The following is a 22,145-nucleotide window of genomic DNA, read 5'->3' as shown; positions in this document are numbered from 1 at the left end:
TGAAATATGCTACAAGAAAGACTCTTACCTTTGCAAGTGTCCTAAATAGCTCATCATTTGTGCCTCTTGCTTAAGAGAGACTATCAACTTTAGGCAGTAGGGCAAGCGGTACTCTCAGCTGCTATACACTAGTTACTTCATCTTCCCTTTATAAATTTGACCATTACTTCCCTACTGCATTTTGGTCAAATCCCATGAGCTGTCCTGCCCAAAGAACTTACCCAAATATCCTAACAGCAGATGGATATGGTTAGCACCTGTGGAAGGACAGGCTGAGGACTGTAAATATCAATATCACTTGGGGCAGGAGGTACATACCCAGAAACTCTTTCTAGATTTATTGAATCTGAATCTCTGGGATGGAGCCTGAGATTTTGCATTCTACCAAGCTCCAAGGCAATGCTTAGTTCTTTTGGGAGTAGTTATATTGATCCAGCAAATATTTATTGATAGTCTGTAATATATCAGGCACTTCACAAAATGCTGGGGCTAGAGGGATGCACAGAAACAGATGTAGAAGCTGAATGTGCTACTTTACATTTGCTTAAAACTGTTACTCAGCCTTGAATTGTAAGGTTTAGAGAGATGCCTGAAAACCTGGAACTGACATTCTGAGTCAATTAGCCAATTAACAAGTATTTATTCAGTTCCTTAGAGAAAGGTACTGAGGTAAGCACTTGAGATAAAAGAGAATATAACATGGCTCGAATGATCTTATGTTTTAATTAGGAAAAGAGAATATAAATAATAACAGAGGAGCCAGGTAATTCAGTACATGATAAAAGAAACCATAGCCCAATACATAATCACAGAGTGAGTGATACTAACAATAAATATTAATGTTTGAAACTGTTCTTTCTTGTACTTTTCCTTCTGTCTGGAATTACCCACATCCTGATTCCATTCTACTATTAGTAATTAAAGTTTATAGTATTAAATATCATCCTTAAAATGTTCTAATTTTCTACTAAAGGATATTTGAATTTTTGAAGCAGAGGCCTCCTATACTTCAGATAACATCATTCTACTTAATCTTATTTAGCTAGGTTAATGAACTATGTTGAGGCATAATCAGATAAGATAGACTTTTTTTCTCAAAATGATATCTAATTTATAAACACATGTATATAATGTGTACATATGACATGTGTTGAATAGATATATAACTGTATATGTACACTTGCACACACATGAAAAATATAATGAGAAAGAAGCCATGCTTAGAATGTATAATGTGACCTCAGAATAAAGTAATTAAGTTCAACAGCATAACAATTTTTTGATTTTTTGAGGTATAAGAGATTGCTTTAGGTTAACTTGCCAAAAGAGACTAGAATGTACTCTCGGGAATTTTTAAAGAGGTCAGAAGGTTAGAGTGAGTTAGAAATGTTCTGTTTAGTACTCTATAGCTCTTCCAGTATTTAAGTACTCTGTAAGGCACCTTCTTTGTAGTTGGATGCTTATAAATCCCAGAGGGCTGAGGCTGTATTAATATAATCTTGTGCTTAAGAGCTTTCAGTTCATTTTTAGGCTGTGTCCTTGTACTGGGTGGTCATTGGACTTAACATTTCTTACACTGAATTTCATCACCTATACAATGGCTTGATTAATAGTACTTACCTAATAGGGATATAGAAAATATTACATAAGTTAAAAGATGTTAAGTACTTACCCAAAGGGCTGGCATGCAGTAATCAATAAACATTGGTTCTCATTATTTTATCATAATTTGAAATACAAATTAGGCTCTACAAAATAACTTACTGTGCTTTTTCAATAATTATTTCTATGTGTACCTCAACAAATGTGTCAGCTTTTAAAATGAGAATTGTGCGTATTCTCTGTTATTCAAAATATTAGAATTTAGAGCCATGCTTCAACTATGTTTGCTTGTAATATCTACCCAAAGAAAGGAATGAATTTACAGATGTATTATTTAGTAATTCAGAGTGTGTATACCAACCAGTATATACTCAATTTAACATGGTAAAAATAATTTGAACAATTTGTCAATTACCCTGAAAAGATGGGGGGGGGGCTTACATGATAGATAGATCATGATACAAGATAGATGAATCTTTAATTGGGAATACTTTAAATCAAGTTAATTGTATTTATTATTTGCAAAAATAAGAAAAAATGTTCTTTCTGTACATTAAAATAATAGTTTGAACAAAATTAGCATACTGTGAAATTCTACTGAAAGAGAATATAATAATTCCCATAAAACAGGTATTGACAGGAATGATTATGGAATTTTTACTTCCTAAAGGGTACTGTTTCTTAGGGATGCCTATGTATTAAATGTTAGCCTATTTCTAAATAAACTGAGATACACAAATAGAATTACCTTTGTCATCAAGCTAAGGCTAAAGTCCTAGAGATGGCTTGATCATGTTGGACATTTCCTCTGTAGCACTCAACCAGCTAGGCCCAGTCTTCACTATTGCTATTTCAGACAAATAAAATGCTTCCATGCTTCTCCTGTGTTTCTTCCTTTAGAAATTTTTTTTTTTAACCTGCTGTATTTATATACCAAGAATTTAGGATGTGCAAGGTACTGTGCTGGGTACTGTAGTGGTTAACAACATGAACCTAACCTTGGAAGAGTTTATAATTGAACAGAAAAGATTAGCCTGAAGATATGTTGCCAAGTTTCTATTTTTAAAATATTTGGGCACATGTAGTGAACTGCCTTTTAAAAATGTATTTCAAAACTTGTTTTACTTAAGGAAGCCCAGATACTAAAATAAATGGTACATGTTCAATAGGGGACCATCTCCTGAGTGTGTTAAATAGAGCAGTGTTCTCCCTCCTAAACAATTTGTAATGATTTAAGATGGAACCTTGGGTGCTGTGACTGAAAAGGGCCATAAATTATCAAGTCTAAGAGGGGAAGTCAGTACTTATCATTTAACTTGAGTCTGGAACATACTGAAGGCATTAAGTGCAATGGTATGTGACTGAACTGATGGGAGCTAATAAGTAATTACTGTTTTTTACAGTATGGTTATAGTGATTATATTCTATTTATTCTATTTCCTTTGGAAAGTACAGTATAATGTAATTATAATTAATAATTGCAAAGATAGGCTCAATTACTTAAGTCATGAAAATGAATTACCATCATCTTACTGAAAATTTTTCAACCACCCGGTATAGAGAATATCTAAAGAAATAGTAATGCTTCTGAGAATATTACTTATAAGGAAACTGAAATGAATAAACATGGAGATAATGCTGAAATGAATAGTTTTAAACAATAAAAACAAATGATCAGAAATTAGGCACCATGGTACACACCTGTAATCTTGGCACTTTAGGAGACTGAGGTAGCAGAATCACAAGTTCAAGTACTGCCTGGGCAACTTAGCAAGACCTTGTCTGAAAATTTAAAAGAAAAAAAATTAAAGGGGTGGTAGTAGGAATGTAGCTCAATGAAAATGGTTTAAAAAGGAATTAACAGAATTTTATAGCTTGCTTGCTGCTGTCTCTAAATCCTTTTATATATTTTAGAAATTGTGAATTTCAATTTTAAGATACAAAAATTACATTTCAAGAAAGTTTATCTTTGCAAAATTTAGTCTTAAATACTTTTAAAATGATGAAAGAACAAACACTTTTAAAATTTAGGATTATTTTTGAACCCTTGATCTGCCTTTGGAGGAATATTTTGAAGTGACTAAAAAAGCTTATATTAATATTAATAGTCTTAATGTGCTAAGCAATATTTGTTATTTTTTGGGATGAAACTTTCTTGCCAATTACATAATTTTTAGGTAGACCAGAAACCTACAGGGAAGAAGTTATCACCCATGCTTGTAGTTATTTCACATTTTCCCAATATTGATAGTCCCTATAATTACTATCAATGAAATCTTTAACTCTTTCCTGTTCTTCCTCCCACTCTAAATCTGGCTGCTTGTTTTATCCTAGCTCTAAATTCTAGCTCTTCAGATTTGTTTTACTCCATATTCTCTCAAGTCATGTCTAACAATTCCTCAACAAATTCTGTTCTGCTTCTCTTTGGTTCACTTCTTTTTATCTCCACCACTAACACTGTACTAAGTCACCTTCAGTGTCTCATCTGTTATTTTCTGGGAGGTTAAAGTCAGAAACAATTTCTTGGGATATCACTTAAGGTAAAAAGGGACATTCCTAGTTTCTTTTGGAAGATTACCACATTGCTTAATCAGTTAATCAGAAATATGTAACATTAACTAAATTTGTCTTCAAAGAAATCTAATTAGTATGTTTTTATTCTTTCCCAGTTACGAGTACCTAAAAAGTCAGGAATTCTATTGTAGACATCATCTTTTGATATTGAGTGGCCCATTTCAATTACTGAGTATACTTCTCTGTGAAATACTGCAGGTATAGAATTATCTCAAACCCATCCACTTTTTAGCCTCATGGAGCTCTCTCTGACAAGACTCCTTGCATTTTATGAGCACTTATTTTTGAGCATGAAAAAATAATTTTTGGTGTATTCCAAAAATACACAAAATACTGAGTTCCACTTGTTTTATAACCTGTAAATTAAGCTCTTTGAAATTTAATCTCAAAAAATTTAATGTCCTCATACTTGTTAAATTTTAGTTTTCTAAAATAATACCTTCCCGTATTTGCATAAAGATGAAGCTAACATTACAGAATCTTCATGCTTTCAGAGAGTAATGAGTCTATGCGTGTTCATTCCCTACATATTTCTGATCACTTGACATGTGCCAGGCACTGGACAAACTCAAGGGATTAAAATCTGAACACATAACCATGTTGGCAGGAAATCTTTGTTAAAACATATGCACAGACCCATGGGGTACTTCCTAATCCATGCTGGCATTGTTATGGGATGATTAGAGTGGAAGAGTTCCCTAAGAAATGTTTCAGTCAAATAGTTAAAAAGCCCTATACTTGAGCACAGTGGAAGGATGAGTTTGGCACACTCTAGAACCAGTAGGTAAAATAGTATGTCTAGAGCAGAGACTTTGAGGGAAATAGTGTAGTAAGATAAGGCTATTGAATAAGCCACAGGCCAGCTCCTAAAATGTCTTGATCATTATAAAGAATTTGAAGATTATCTAAGGAGCTTTAAAAGATTTTAAGGAGCTCAAGTAACAGAGGCAGATTTGCATTCTTGAAAGATTCCTCTGGAACCAAGTGGAAAATAAATTAGTGTAGTCTAGACTAGACAACCCTGGAGTGGGGAGGAATACAAAAGCACAGGCAGTGGTTCCTCAGGCCCTTTGCCACTGACTGAAGAGGAGAATAATTAGTCATTGCATATTTATTTACTTCCTCTTGGATTTAATGTGCCTTGGTAAGTAAATTTGAGAATTCGAAGAACTGTTAGACCTAGTTCCTGCCCACAAGACTTTTAGAGGCTATTTGGGAAGAAAGATAAAAGCATAATGTGTAGTATATGGTTTTGTAATAGCTTCTAGAGCATTTTCACACACAATATTTTTTTCCCTTTGTAGCTTTCTGTAAGTAATGGAGATACAATTCCAAACAAGTCCTTTGCACATGCGATGCATGAGGTCTTGCAACTACACTGTACTATCTTTGTTAAGTGATATCAACATAATTAGGCAATCGTGTGATGTGACGATATATGAGGATGTATAAAATGGTTGTTTATCAGATGGTTCATGTAGCCATGAACTATGTAGTAAATTTGGAGAAGAATTGATCTCTCCCTGGATCTTGAATAATTTGTTTCTTGATAGAGTAGGAAGCTAATTCTCCGGTGCAGAGGTAAGTGAAGAAATGTGCAGAAGCAGACAACAGGTTATAAGACTTTGTGCCCCAGAGTTCTTGAGAGGGAAATAAAAATAATTGGAATTATCAGTGGGATCCAATGATGAAGAACTTTAGAGTCAAGATTAAAAGTATATGGGCTATCCTAAAGAGAAGGATGACCAAAGAAACTGAGAAATAAATATATAATTAGGGGAAAAAAGAACCTGAAATGATGTGGAGAATGACTGGGCAGGTAAGATGTAAGGTCAGGTAGTTCGGAAGCCGTTCTATGTACTAGAGGCGAGATGTGCCCTCTTTCCCATTGGTGAACTCACTTTCCTTGTGTTTTGTGTTTTTTTTTTGCAGTAATGGGAATTGAAACTAGGGCTTTCACACCAAGTTACATCACTAGCCAATTTTAAATATTAAATTTTGAGACAAGGTCCTCTAAATTGCCTAAGCTGGGTTTAAACTTGATATCTATCCTCCTGCCAAAGCCTCCTGGAGTACTGGGATTACAGGCATGTGCCACCATCCCTACTTCTTTGATCTGCATTTCTTCCTGTTGTCCTCCTCTGTGTCTCCAACTGACATGCTTTCATGCCACATCCCTTCAATATTTGAGGTGGTAAAGTTGTTTTCTCTTAGCCTACCAATTCTTAACTATCTTGTTAATGTCACTTTCTCATAATCCCTATATTTAATTCAATATGTTGAAAATCTGCAAACTTTTGAAATGTTAGACTTGTGGAAAAACATATTTGCTTCTTTCCAGGTTCTAGGAACTCTACAATTCCAGCTTAAACTTTCCATACCTACTCTTTGTTTTATTTCAAGTTACATTTTAGTCTGGTTTACTTACCCCTCAGGCCAAATAGTTCTTGGCCATTTCTGTCTCTTACCTTCATCAACATTTAGGATATCTGTGTTTTGAATGATTTTCACCCCCAGATGAATTAGATACTTTCTTATATGATGTCATTGTTTTCTTTTTATTTCTAATCTCTTACATACTTCCTATCAAATCACTTCAGATCCCATATAGTTTAACATGCCCTACAATGTTTTGTTCTTTTTTTTCTATTTCAAAATCCCTATCAAAGATACCAGTCATAGTCTAGGCTTTGCATTAACCTTTTCAATACTCTACTGAACATTTACATTAGGAAATCTCTAGACATATCCTTGCTTTTATTGTCATCTTTTATAAAGTACATTTCTCTTCAAAGCCTATAACTGATTTTTTTTAAGTTTCAGAGTGGTGAATGTCTTTACCTTATTTCTCAAAAAGTTGGGGGCACTATTAAATAAAATGCACAGACTTGCTGGAGAAAGCTCTTTAAATAATTAATATATTCACAGCACTACCGTATATCAATGCCATCACTCTAAAGTGAGAAAGCTACTTAGGGCATTTCTGCATTTAAAACTTTGCTGAATATTACATTTTCTTTTCATTTTCAGGTTCACTCTCTGAGCTTCTGGTTGCTGTGTTTAATATGGACATTATCTAGTAAAAATGCCACATTTCGTAATGGTGGAACAAAGTTTCACAGTAATTGCCTCTGAAAAACATTTGCAGCTCTACATTTACAACTCAGTATCTGGCTAATTTATGGCAAGGTCAGAAAAGCAGCAGGCTTATAAGAGAAAAAATTGTCCCTCAGACTCATAATGATTTACTCAGATGGACAATTAGGCAAAATACACAAATTGTAGTTTGATGTATTAATAGATCTAGCCATGGGATATAAGGACATAAGGAATGTCATCTTCTTGGACAAAGCACAGTGCTGCATGTTAAATGTTTGCTTCTATGGAATGGACAGTACGTAGTTTCCAGTAGAATTATAGTGCTTATTTAACTTTGGTCTCCCATACTCCTGTGCTGTTTTGTTATAAAGAAATCAGACTATAGTGTATTAAATGGAGGAGAGAAACTCTAGGAACAAACATACAGAAACATAAGACTGTATTCTTTACTTTTTAAAAGGCACCCCCAGTGAAGCCCTGAATGAAAGGTAGAGAGTTGAAAATACACCAAGCACCAGGACTCTCTTGTTTCTTTCTGTGTTATGGGAAAGGTAGTTTAACAGAATTTGAATATGACTAAATCCAGCCACTTAGTGTAACTGTCTGCCTCCCTATAATGCAATAGCCAAAGGTAATCTGCTGTTTATGCACTTTCCTTTATGATCCCAGCAAGTCCCACATTCTGGAAGCAAATGTTGTATTTACTGTAATCCACGAAAGGAAAAAGCCTGGGCTGAAAATACAAAACTGAACAAATGTAAAACACTGCTGCTGCTCAAGTTTTGTAATTGCTCCATAAATGAGACTCAGGCATCTGTGTGGCAGAGATACTTTTATATATCATTGAAAGAGCTGGCTGAGCTTCAGATGGGTTTGCAGGAGCATCAGGATTCATGAGCCTTTCTGAAATATATTTTGTGCTGACCAAGCAAATAATAGCAGGTTGTGTGTAGGACTCCCACGTTTGAAAACATGATTGCCTAGTGAGTGATTACATTTAATATGAGAATCAGGTAAAATTGTCCTCACAGAACCAAGTGGGGGGTGGAGATATTAAAGAATAAAATTGCACTGGGAATTTTATATTCTCAAATCAGCTACTAAAGGAGGATGGGGATGCAGAAGGCAGGAAATAGGGAGCGGAAGTGAGCTGTGGTTGACTGCAGAGAAAAGACCATGAACAGAGAGCTCTGTTTAACCTAAATGTGGAACAACCATAAGTAAACCTAATGGAGTTTAGAAAATCCAGCCAGGCCTCTATCATAAGATAAGAATCTACTTAATTTATTTTTTTTTCCTTTTAGTATCATCAATGTTAGTTAAGCTTTATTTAGCATTCTGGGTGTTTGGGATCATGTTAAGCTATGCAATGTCAGTATGAAATGTGGATTTTATATACTGATTGTTTACTTTGTATGGAAAACAATTATTCCTTTTACATTTTTTTCTATTTGCCAGTTATTACTTATAGTCAGCCTTGTGAATCACCTACATTCTTTCCAAGTGCTGTTAAACATGCAAAATTTCTCATTTAATCCTCACAACAGAGAGAGACAGACCCTGTTGCACTCCCTATCTTGGGGATCAGGGACTCTGAGTAACTTGCCCAAGATTACAAAGCAAGGAAGCTGTACAGGTGGGGTTTGAACTTGGGTCTGGCTAGCACCCAAACCCTCCCTCTTTTCTGCTCACTACATTTCCTAGAAGATATCTTGTAATGTCTTATAGTCTTATTTTAATGAGTGCATCTAATGGTACCTTGTTACGAGTATTTTATACACATTCATAGGATGTTTTCCGGAAAGACCCAATGTGTAATCCATCAGGCTTCTTACTACAGTATATATACTTTTTGAAACATATCCATATCTCTACACATAAAATGGATAAAATAGAAAGTATAGCTATGTGTCAAGTCTGAACAACCAAAACTTCCATAATAAAAACAGGAAGAAATATTTTTGTAAACTTTATTTTCCCCTGTCCCTCTATTCCTTGTGCAGCTTGTGTATCTACTAATTCACCCTCAGCTGCTTGAATGAAATTACACACAAAGTGGATTGGAGAAGAATACCATTGACTCACTAAACCATGTTCCCCAGTGGCCACATGCTCATATATTTTATGTGTGAATTGTTGCTATCCATATTCCTAAATAATGGAATCTCTCTTATAATCTAAGGAGTCTTTTCAGGATTCTTTCCCTCTGAGGCCAGAGGCAGCTTGACTGTCTATGTCATTAGCTAGCCCATGTTCTATTTACAACCCACAGCCACATACCTAAGTGTGTTTATCCACATAGTGTTACCTCTGCCTGCATTCCCTGATAGCCCTCTGTGAAAAATAAGGCAGTTTGCAACCAGATCAAAGAACTCATACGGCATATAGTGACAGAGTGAACTGGTTTGGTAAATGTAGTTATCCAAACTGATATGAGATTGATGGTGCCTTAATAAAAATCATTAGAAATCATTATGTCAGATCAATGCTTGAACTAAGAGAGATTATTATATCCTATTTAATCTATATGTCTAGCCTAGGAGGATGGGGAGATCCTGCCCCTGTAGGTGCCAGGACTTCTGCTTAGGTACAGATGTACACAGGCTGATGACCATAGACTGAGAAGGAGATGGTGGATTCAAGATAAACTATGGGGAATTTCAGGGTTTTATAAAGGATGATGCTTTGGGGACAGAAATCACAGCTTCTCATTGGCTCTGGCCTTGAACACACAGTGAGATGACGTCATGATGCTAGACGTACAGTGGTGCCTCGGTTCACAAACTTAATCCTTTCTACAATTTTGGTTGCAAACTGAATTGGACAGAAATGAATCAAATTTAGTGATTAGGTTCAATGTTGACTTTATGGGGAAATTTGATTGGCTTCTCATCCAATTCAGTTTATGACCAGAATTATGGAAAAATATTAAGTTCACGAACCACTATAGTATTACTGACAGAAACTAGTGGCTGGAAAAGTCAAAAAGGTTGAATTTTAGTTTATTTACAAATGTTTTAAGAGCTCTCATATTGACTGTTGATTCAGAGGTAGAGTAATTAAAAACCAACACTGCTTCCTTCCTTTTTTGTTTCTTTTAATATGATGAGCCCCAAGAGCTTCTGTAGTCATTAAAAAGTAAAATGCTGTGCAAAGCTTGTCCCCATAAGCCTTTTTTGAGTGTGACTTCTATGGCTGTAAACCAGGATGTCTTTCTTAAATGGGATAAGCCTATTAAAGTGATTGGGTCCAGTGTTTCATAATCACATGGCAGCATGTGTGAGAAGTGGATTTCTCTTCTACTGCATGTAGAATATAAAATATGGAAGTATATGTGATCCCTGCTTGCCTTTTTTTAATACTTTGATGGGGACTGAATCCAAGACCTTTCTACTGAGCTATATTCGCAGCCTTTTATTTTATTTTGAGATAGGGACTTGCTAAATTCCCTAGGCTGGGCTCGAATTTGTAATCTTCCTGCTTCAGCCTCCCAAATGCTGAGATTACAGGTATATGTCACCACACCTAGCTACTACTGTTTGCCCATTTTGTTAGGAGGAAATTTTTCTGATTATTATCTTTATATGAGTAGAGTGGGGATTTCATGTTACTCTGTCACTTGAAAATTCAGCATTTTTGTGAACACTTGTCCACAGGTCTGTAAAACTGCCAAGCAGAGCCATGCCTGGGCTCATGCACAAGGCAAGACTTCCTTCCTGCCAGCAGGAGCGATGGCAAAGTGACAGTAGAGGCTTCTCTGTCCTGTAGAGAGCCACATATCAGAGTGAGGATTGGCCTGAAGCTGTCAGTGAAATAGTAGACATGTTAAATTAAAATAGATTTTACATTAAAGGAATACTAGAGCTTAGTGCCAACAGAGCTCAAAAAAAAAAAAAGTGTGCCTAAATTGAACAACTATGCAAGTTCTATACAAGGAGGACTTAGTTTAATAAGGAACACCTATGTTTTTCCTAGATCCATATGATAAGGCCCCTTGTATTAACATTAGTAGAGTAAAAGGTAGGTTTTCCAAACATACTAAAATTGATAATTTAGCAACAGGAACCCCAAACTGTGCCAATTGCTCATTGTTCAGATTTTGCCAAAGGTGGTCCTTGGCTTCATTCACACTGAACAAAACAGAAGCAATTGCTTTTGCTGACTGGTCTAAAATATTGGGTCGAATGTAAATATTAGAAGTAAATTTTTCCTAATATGCTTCTTTCTCCTCCTGTATTTAGCTAAAAGAAATGTGGGACTTAAATAATTGAAGCAGAGACCTGTCCAGCATTAGAGAAATACATGAATTTTAATAAAAGTCAAGGGCAGTTTGATGCACTGCTGGCTGCTGGCAAAGCATCTACCTTTTATACCTAGGGTCAGAATAACATTCTGTCCTTTCTCATTCTTATGATGCTTGGTTTCCTAAAATGACCATCTTTATTTAAATTAAGGACCCATTTAGAGTAGTTTTAATAATGTATGGTTTCATACATAAGTGGCTCCATAATTTATTTCACCATTATTCTTCTCTGTCAGGATATTTTGAATAGTTTTGTTAATTAAAAGAGAGAGAAAGAGAGAGAACAGTATCTTCCTCCAGCCAGCTAAGGTAGCTGCCTTTGTTGTCATCAACTGTTGTCTTTAAAACAAACAAACAAACAAGCAAATAACTTAAAATAAGCCTAGTAGCCTGTCAATAATGGCCAGTTAGTGAATTAAAAATTGCCTCATCACTCTGGTTTCACAAGGGAACTGCCTCTACCTAGAACCCATTTATCATGCATTAACCCATTTAGCAGAGTAACCTTCTTCTCTTGTGACCAACTGCCCCCACAGCTAAATTACTGATAAATATATTAAGTAGATCCCCCTTTCATCAGCTGATACAATTTTATTTTCTCACGCAGCCAAATCCCCAGTTCTTTAAGTTTTATTAAGGTGAAAATTCCTGAATCACAAGTCCTTTGTGCAAACACAGTACACATAATGTGAGCCCTGCAACCAGAAGAGGTGAGATTTCCTGAAGAAATGTCCGAAATAAACCCCCAGGCTTTGCACTCTGTGAACACTGCCTTAGAATACATCTGGTCTTCCTATTTCTAAATCTGCCTGTGTCCTGCTCTCTCCTACTTTCTTGGGCTCCTTGCTGTTCCCTGTGTGCCAAGGTGGACCATTGCCAAGCTGTCCGTGGAGATCGCCATTCTTTGGATTGCTAATGAAATGTCTGTGGAAGCCTCAAAAACAAACTCATTGCAAAGTGTTCATGTAGCTATGGGAAATATAATTAGGAAGTTACTTTGTCATCTTGCATTTTTCCGATAAAAATTTACTCTGTGTTCTGATGTCCTTCTCATCAGCTGATCTCCAAAAATCCTTACTGCCTTTCCACTGTTAAATCTGTTTCTAATACTAAGGATACAGGAAAGCTCACACAGTTAAGTTTTCCAGGGGGAAATGTGGTTTCCAAAATTGATACCATATGACCTTGGGAGGGGATTTAAAAATTGTTTTTGTAGCTATCTGGATTATTGTTTTTAATTTTTCTATATCATCATCCTGTCCTTGATAAGTGTTCAGGTTTTAACACTGGTGATATTTGTGTTGCATTATTGTTTTCAGTAACCTAGGACATATTTTTGAAAGTACTTTTGTTTTCCTTTGATCATTCCTATACAGGAAAAAAAATTGCAATTTTTCAAATAAAACATGGAGCTCAAGGCAGTAGCCCACATAGCATACCTTTTGTGGTGTATAATCTGTGTTTTGTTTTGTGACACTCCTCCAGGATAGCAGTTGTGTTCATTGTTATATAAACACATATCTAGCATCCCAAATCCTAGACGAATTTACTCTCCTTCCATATTATTTTGGGAAAACTTTTTTCATAGTATTTTAATAACTCCATTGATACAGGAATTCCTCCTCAATTTATTTGATATGATTGCCCTTATAAAATTATTTATAAAATCAAACATACAAACCTGAAATCCAAGGCGCTTGTAACACCTTTTGAAGTGAGGGTCTTGCTGTATACCAACAGTGGGCAGCACTTAGCTACTTCTGCTTTCACATCAGCAGAGTTTAAGCTGCTTCTGCGTGATCAAACTTCTCCACGTTAAAAAGCATTAAAAAAGCAAAAAAAAAAAAAAAAAAAACCCAGGCAGCTGTTTGTTTTCATTTTTTACTTTTGAACTCACTTTTGAAGCTGTGCCACACTTAAATTATAATCTCCTATTTATTTCCCACGTGTACAACTCTCTTCTCTTCCAAGAGTCTATTTAGCAAATAGTCAATTCAGGAAAATTATGATTGCAATTTTGGTTGTCCCAGTTTAGAGCTGTCATTTTAACATTGAAGAACTATGGTAATATGCTTTGTGGTGTTATTAAAAATAAAATTAATTATTTCAATAATTTTAAATCACCAACAATAATAATTGCAAGTAACTTTTCAACTTCAATATTTGACTGCCCAACACCTTTCACAAATAAGAGATCATGAAAACTTTTAAAAGAAGCAAGAGTAAACAAAGAGTGTTAGTAAACAGAAAGTTCCCAAAAGGTTAAATCCAGATAGTTGATTAGGGTTGTTTGTGACAAAGACACGCTGCTCATATTCTTTTTATTTTGATGTTTCTTCACCTTGTTGTAGTGACATAGTATTAGTCTTTAATTTACAACTAAAAAGTTTTCAACCTCAAATCCCATTGCCCAAGTTATTAAATTTAAATTTCATTACTTTTCCTGTATATTGTCTAGATTCAAATTACTACTTTGGCCTTGTTAAAGAATCATATGGCTGGTGTCTTGTATTTTGTATGCGCTTGAATTGTTTTTCCTTCTGGGTCTTTTCCAGGGGTGGGATAAGAGAAAGAAATAGGGACTGTGAATGATGATATCACAGGCTTTTGTTGAGCTTGTTTGGTTTGTTTTCTGTTGTTTTATTTTGCTTTGGAGCAAGCTTGTATTCCTTGTAGTTGAGTGAGTTGGGTAAGATTTTGAGCTCTGGAATCTTCTGTCAGCTTATGACTCCTACAGACATATCAGTAATGTATACATAGGGGACCCTACACCTAGCCATGAGCCATGTTATAGGACCTTGACTCTGGAAAGTCATCTTGGCCATAAAAGACTCAGTCTTAAGCTAAAAGGAAGACTGAGGCCATTCCTTCTGGACCAAACCCTAATAAATATCCTTGAGTCTTATACTTCATGTTGAGTCAAGCACAGAAAACTGGAGGTAAAGGCTCCTAAGAAAAATAGTCTTTTTCTTGCCCCAGAAACTAGAGCACCCAGTTTAAGCCATTCATTTTTGCCCTGCTTCCGCCTGAATCTCACTCTGATCATGCTAGATCTTACAAACATGGAAATACTCATTCACTTGAGTGGGAGGCAGCTGTAAGATGGTCTGCAAGAGCCATATGAAGATACAATAGAGAATTCAAAGAGAAAAAGAAGTGGTTTGTGGGAACCAAGAATGTGCAGTTTTTTCAAAAGCTACATAGCAAATTCTCACCCTAGCACCCTGGGATAGTTTTATCCTAGACCTTGTATATACATGCCTTCCCTTAAATTGGGTTTTAAAAAAGCCAAGAGTGGCAGTGAATCAGCAGAGGACTTGAGCAACCTGTTGTTCCCAACATAGAGTTGTTGCAAAAAGGGTCACTTGCCCCAGAAAAACATACTTCTTGTAGTCACTTTGAAATAGACCAAACTTTGGACAGAAAGAAAAGAACATTTGTAACACTGTAGTCAAGAGCTTGAATGTTAGGTTGTACAAACTACTGAATGATGTAATATTTAAAAACAGTGGCAGTCTGTTGTCATTGTTTTCTAAACCCAGTGGCACATAGTAGATTCTTAGTAAAAAGTTGTTAAATAAATGATGGAAATATATGTGGGGTGAATTAAATGATAGTGGAGACCAGGGCAAGGTGTCTAATAGTGTTAACTATACAGGAGACACTCACATAGACAGTTGTCTTTTGTCTTTCTGGAGAGACTTTGACTTGCAAAGTTACCACTCTTCTAACTATCATTTTAAACTTCAATTTTTCATCTTTTTAATGTTTTAACTGAGGATCCTAAAAGGATATTCTTGATTGGAACATAAAAATCTGTCCCAATCCTGTCATCTCACCACCCTCCCCCCAAAAGGGGAATTTATTTTTCTTTCAGTTTCTTTCAGAATCTTCCCTTGAACTATGCTGGATTTGTGTTGCTGCACAATTCCAGAGTCTCAACCTATGTCTTTAGAATGCATCAAACTTCTATCATTTCAGTTATCAGTTTCTCTGACCTGCTCAAAGTTCATTGGCACATGTTTATCTATTGGATAGGCAAGGTTGATTCTGAATACTGATAATCCAATTAGAGTTATCCAGCAACCAAGAACAGAGGAAAGTAGGTGGGTTACAGTAGTCCATGTACCATGAGTTTGGCTGTAGCATTGGTTTTTCTGAAGCTCATAATCTGCCATAGTCAGACTTAGTGAAGATTTAGCTTCCAGAAACAAAAACAGATTACCTGGGCCACACTCTATGAAGAAATTCTGCCCATGACTAGAAGAAGAATGGATATCAGCTAAAGCATCCTTTAGAGTCATAATTGGTACATAATTTTCCCAAGAAATGAGCAATTAATTTTATTTTTCTTGTTCAGGTTAACCCACCAAATTTAAGCTACTCATCAAGTAGTCTCTCCCCTCTCTTAAATATAGATAGATATATATTTAATTTTTAATATTCTATTCCAGATTTTTTTGACAGATTATACATATGCTAATAGAAAATAGGCTTATTATTTGAAGCACAGAGCTGCTTGTCACTGAAGCTTCATTAACACCGTTATCACCGCCTGACATTTATCTTATAATTTTCTAGAGCTGACTATTGTGTCTCCATGGAAACCCAAATTGCAATTGAAACAAGTATGATAATAAAGGCATCTACCAAGATTGACAGCAAGCAAAGCCTGGTTACATTTGTTTATAGTTCCTTCCTTCAGTAGATACAGCCAGAGACAGAGAATATGCACTTTGTGTGTTTAGAATTAACTCTCTCCTATCACTAGTCATACCTAACTCTGCCTATGTGGCAAGTTTATCATAATATTTTTGGTTCTAATGTTAGTAATGAAGACACTAATTTTTGCTGGAATCATCTCAAAGCACTATAAATATTGACTGTGAAATTAACTGTGATCTTACATGCATGCAAAAGAAAATTCTGGATGATTATGACACTAAAATGTTGATCAGTCCTTCAATTGGCAGCTTGTGGTACCTGAATGGATTTCTTCTGGGACAGGGGAAACAACCATAGTTATACTATTTTTCCCCTTTGTAACAAGGAACCTGTGCTCTTTCAAGTTCATGATTTCACGTCTATTTGGTTGGTGCTTCAAAGCGAAGAGTCATGAAACTGGAGTGGGTCCAGAGTGAATTAATCTGAAATTAATTTGATTCTGAAAGACTCCATCTGGCTGTGTTTGGGAAAGGCATTTAGACAGATATATAAACACATGATCATCTGTATTCATTGTGCCAGATGTAGTATCAAAAAATGAAGAAATGGCTTTAAAAAAGGCAGCTATAGGGAATTTTGATATAATGATATTCAGCCTCTTAGAATAACAGCTATTATAATTTAATACATAATCCTATTTTTATTCTTATTTGTTTAGGGGTTAGAGCTGATGGTGTATATTTTAAGAAATAACCAAATTAATTATCAAAGCCTATTTTAATTTAAGATGCTAAATGGAATTTCTGACATGCTGACAGAGAAAAGGCCAATAGATTTTCAAATCAAAATGTGGTATTTGGTAATGATTTCATCTTATAATGTAATTGAGGGATTTAAAATCTGGCAAAGTAGAGTGTCATTTGAACTTTTCCTTTTGATATATGGCTTTGTAGCATGACAAACTACCCTATTTGTGTCTTAGAAAAACATTCATGATAAACTGATGTTCATAGAACACACTGGAAGTTTTCTTTCAGTAACTGTCTGAACTTGGCAGTGTTCTTTTCTGTCACTTATAAATTTCTTTGAGCAGATTATCAGAGAGGCAAATGTTTTGGACTACTATCTAGGAATTCAATGCAATCTTGTAGAGCACCTGATTGCCTTTTCTTATATCTGGATGGAAAAATTCTAGAAAATTCATGCTTTCCCCCCTTAATGGTATCATAGTCATCTATTTGGGACCTTTATTTCCAGGGTTTTTTTAACTTCAAATAGCACATTTTGTGGTACCTTGAAGAGAAAGAATTACATTTTATACTTCTGGATCAGTAATACATTATTGACTTTGGAACAATAAATCCCACAAGTAGTAACTCATCCCTCCTCATTTCTGCCTTCCTTCACCCTCATTTCTCTCAAAATAATGAAAACAGTAACTGGTAGGTAAGAATAGAGCAGAATACTTGGTAAAAATTAACCCAAAAAAAGCTGGTAGGGTTTAATAAGCAAAATTAGTCATTGCATTTAATGATAACAAATTAGAGTGTATACAAATCCTGACATCTCATCCACTGTCATGTTAGAATAAGAAAGTATCCAGTCATTCCTAAGGAATGAGTCAGGCTGATTAGCTAGATTTTCAGTGTAGTTGAAAGCTTATCCTCTAAGGTAGGAGGTCTTCTTCATTGTCTCATTTTGAAGGAATTCTTCTTACAATAAATTATATATTTCCTGGACTGCTTAGAAGAATTGAGGATAATGTTACCTTTTAGATGGGAGAAGATTGTGACTCCACGGATTAATTATTCTGTTGCACTGCTGTCCATGGGAAACCACTAGGGAGCACACACATCAGCTCCTGCTGTGAAAGGGCTTTTACCTGCATGGATCCCAGATTGTTTGGACAAGGGCCTTCCTATTGCACACCCTCCCTATTATTTGCTAATTTTAGTCTTCTGAAATGCAGCCAGTCAAGACAATGTAAAACAATCTTTAAGGAATGGATGGAAGGGTTCTCTAAATGGCTTAAAGGGCATAAGTACCAGGAAGCAAACTTTGTAAGGTACATCTTTTGGTGGCTATGAGATTTTTTAATTATTTATTTATTTACATACTTTTTGCTTGTTTGTTTGTTACGCTACTGGGGATAGAACCCATGGCTTCATGCATGTTAGGCAAGTACTTTACCACTGAGCTATACCCCCAGCCCAAGATCATCTTTTAACTCTATTGCTGGCCTTTCACAAACTTATAAATTTGAAGGAATAAACAAAAAAGAAATACACCTGAACTTAACAAGTTGTTAGTCTGTAGAAATTCTTATCTTCCTTTACAAATGGATTCTGTTCTCTAAACTATTATCATTAATATGATGTAATTAGTTCCCCTTTACTGTCAACTTTTGATTTTCCAGATCAGTGGAAGGAAACAGTGGCATTAGTAATTTCCAGTGCATTTCTGTCAAACCCCATCCTGCTAGCTGCCTTCCTTAGGCTGGCATTCCCTGCTATTTGTATTCCTTGATTGCACATCACTTCTGACTGAGAAAGGTAGACCAAAAGCAGGTTGAGGAGAGAGACTGAGATTAAATTTTTCCATTGATAGATGATAAAATGAATAATGAATGGGCAGATAATCAATATTTAACGAAAATGTAGATAGAGTTCTGAATGCCAGGCAAGCACAAAGGTCAGCAAAGTGTTTGTCCTATAAGTGCAAAGTAGGAAAGCCCACTGACCAGTTTTGTAGTAATTCAAGGAAAGATGATAGCCAAAATTAGGACAGTGACTGTGCAGGAACAAGTGGACCCAGGTAACATTTGGAGTAAAATAGGCATGACTCAGGAATTCACTGGTGATAGGTGCATTGACTCTCAGATTTAATAGAACAGTACTAGGTAGAATAACATAGTTCTTTATAATGGTGATAACAAATCATATAATGTGTGATTTACTCTTTACAACTCTAACATTTCTTGCTCTATTAAATCTATTCATTCAGAAAATATTGAAGATATACTAAGCCTAAGTTCAAGGTACTGTACCTACTTTCCAAACAAGGTCTGTGCAGACCACCTTACTTAAACTCCCACCTTAGCACTCAGCATTTCTACCTCCCCTCCCTGTCTTATTTTCCCCCATCAAAATAATCTCTTTCTAGTATAAGACTTATTCATTTTGCTTATTTTATATCTTGCTCTAGAATATAGTCTGTAGATATATAAAAGCTATCTTATCCCCATTTCACTAATTGGTGTAGCCCTGGCTTTTTGATTAATGTCTGGATTGTAGGAATCACTCCATAAATGTTTCTTGAATCGATGATTAAATAAGACATTCCTGTCATCAAGAATTTCACAGTTTCAACCTGTACCTGATTAAAAGTTCAGTTAATTATTGCCTTTGTAGGTTCAGCAGTCAGAGAAAAGAAGAGGTGAGAGCAGTCAGTCTGCATTATGCACATGTTCTGTGTGAGACACTTCTCCTATTCTCAGAATGTTGGGGGACAGAGGGATATTTGAGCCAATAAAAATAATAAGGACTTTGAATGTGAAACCTCACGTAGGTAAAAGAAGATAGAAAGGTTAATTTTAGATGTGCTGGTTTTGAGGATGTGCTATAGTGCCTGTCAGATTAGAGCTCATTGCTCAAGAACAGGAAAGTTATTTTCATAGTACCATGGTGAAAAGCAGGGATATCTGAGAACTGGTAACCTCTGCCCAGGAGTTCATACAGAATGTGAGAGTGAAGATGGAAGTGACCTTACACCACGGCTCCCAGGATATGGCATCTTAAGCAAGGACTGAGGGACTGGGCTGTACTCCCTGTGTGAGGCCAGTAGTGCACATGAAGACCATCCCTGCCGGGGTCTGTGCCAGGACTTCCTCTCCTGCAGGATCACCAGGTCTCACATGTATTCTGGTGGTAGAGAGGAGGTACTCTTGCGGCTGTTGTTCTAACTTCCCAGCCCCTCTGTTAGAGCTGCCTTTTTTCTATTCTTTGTTTCTTTCAGTCACATTGTCAACTAAGTGAAATAATATAGCTTATCACTCTTTGGCTTTGATTTATTTTTTCATATATCATTTAAACACTGACTATAGGAATGCAGTGTGCTTTAGATTCTTGAATGCCCAGACTTCTTCCTTGGCTGCATTTGCCACTTGTTTCTGGCTAATTGTAGGCCTGAATACACTGCAGGCCATATTATGTTTGGAGTTTGCTTTTATGTTGTGTATATGGCTGCCTTTTCTCATTGGCTAGGAGCAGCTTAAGGGCTTACGTATTTTTCAGCCCTTTCTCATTCAGACTTCACATATGCCTGACATAAAGAAAGTCTTAAATAGCCATATGAGAAGGACAGAAAAGAACTTTGTATGAGAGTAATTCCTGGGGTGTTTAAAATTCCCCATGGAGGAATTGTCCACTTTTGCTACCCAAGGTTTCTGTAGTGAGTGGAGAGTATTATGAATCTGCTTTGACTGCTGTCTCTTCATAAACAAATCAAGCAAAATATTTTCACTAGTGGCTAAGGCAGAAGTTACTTGCCTTGAGAAGCACAGCTGCTAAAGTCTAGTCTGTAGGCCACCAGGCATTGTGTTTGTGTCGTTTGTTCCTCAATGTGTGCCCCTCATTTTCATCACTTGCTTTTAAACTATGGAAACAGGGGACAGTTAAAATAATCAGCGTTCGGTTTGGAAATCCGGGACCCATGTTGAGTTTTTCATGACATTCATCTTCATTTTGTAATGATTTACTTTTCAGTTAATTGATGGCCAAACTAATCTCTCAGTCATCCAAAAGAGCCACTTCCAATTACATGTCCACAGTATGTAGGTAAATTCAGCAGTGTTTAGCTGTGGGTAAAGCAGCCTGGGAGGGCACCCTTGCTATCTGCCCCTGAGAGGAGACTGCCTGCCTAAAGGGTTTCCTCATCTGTAAAGTGGGGGCAGTGATAGCAACTTCAGCCATGGGAAGAGAATTGATTCATCAGTGTGAGCCTCTAAAGCATTTTGGAAATGTGAAGCCCTCTATAAATCTTCTTTGTGATGATTATTTCCCTGTTGCCATTTCTAAAAGTTCATCTGAAACACCTACACGCCCCCCCCCCCAACATGTGCAAGTGCCTCCTCCTTCTCGGCCTGAAGTCCACTGGACTATTTCTGATAAATCACAGAAGAAAATGAGTTTCCTGGGTGGGGGCTATCTATAGCCAATGCCTCACTGGTTTCCCAGTGAGGGTTATTGTATGTTCAGCCATCAGGTACCCCCTGCATGCCTCCAAATTTACTTCTTTGTGGGGGTTTTCCAGCTTTCTGCTTTTTACTGGCAGTCAAATTGAGATGAGGTAATCAGGTTTCCCTTTAACTTGGCAAGTCCAAATGCTTGTGCTCTGTGGCCTTTTCTTCGAGAACAGTTCCCAGGAGTCATGCCTGCATTTGCCCTGGTAGACAGCTGTATAGCTTTTAGACCTCTGATCAAATACAATCCAACCTCAGCTTCAGTAATGTAGCAAAATGACTGTCACAAATGTGACCTTTCTTAGTTGTCTGTGAAACAAAATAATGTCCTTTACATTCTTAAGAAATTGTTTTTCTAATTTTGACCAAGCCCAGAAACACATTACGTGTATGTGTACATAAAGGAACCTTGAACATTTTTTTCAGAGGAGCACAAATGAATTTACTTATAGTTTGAGCACAGGGAAGGGTTTTGGCTCTTTTGAGTTCTTAGGGTATCATTTGCTGCATTAATCTTCCATGAGGATTCATTAGTTGATGTACAGCTGTTTCACCACAGAGCTTTGAGAATTCATTCCATAATTGGTGCGGTTGTGACTCAAAAGGTTTTGCTACACATGATAAATGTTAACAATACCTTCCAGGTAAATACAGGAGCATCAT

At 36.2% G+C, this 22,145-nt stretch overlaps 2 protein-coding genes across 35 annotated transcripts in view; both read left to right on the top strand.

Moving 5' to 3' along the window:
* The window catches only part of Celf2 (CUGBP Elav-like family member 2), an 830,356-nt gene that overhangs the window by 635,062 nt on the left and 173,149 nt on the right, over nt 1-22,145 (top strand). The gene's annotated exons all lie outside the window — the stretch shown is intronic.
* LOC147826325 (small ribosomal subunit protein uS9-like) overlaps nt 1-22,145 on the top strand; it is a 54,032-nt gene extending 31,887 nt beyond the window's left edge. The window contains exon 2 of the mRNA XM_087181300.1: nt 1-22,145. This exon is cut by the window's left edge and continues 18,248 nt beyond it. The gene's annotated coding sequence lies outside the window, so the exon portion shown is untranslated.

Source organism: Heterocephalus glaber, unplaced genomic scaffold (assembly GCF_053883595.1).
Source record: "Heterocephalus glaber isolate CG9 unplaced genomic scaffold, H.glaber_assembly_v1.0 deba00001472, whole genome shotgun sequence".
Taxonomy (NCBI): domain Eukaryota; kingdom Metazoa; phylum Chordata; class Mammalia; order Rodentia; family Bathyergidae; genus Heterocephalus; species Heterocephalus glaber.
The sequence above is the reverse complement of the archived record's forward strand: the minus strand, read 5'-3'. Positions and strand labels throughout refer to the sequence as shown.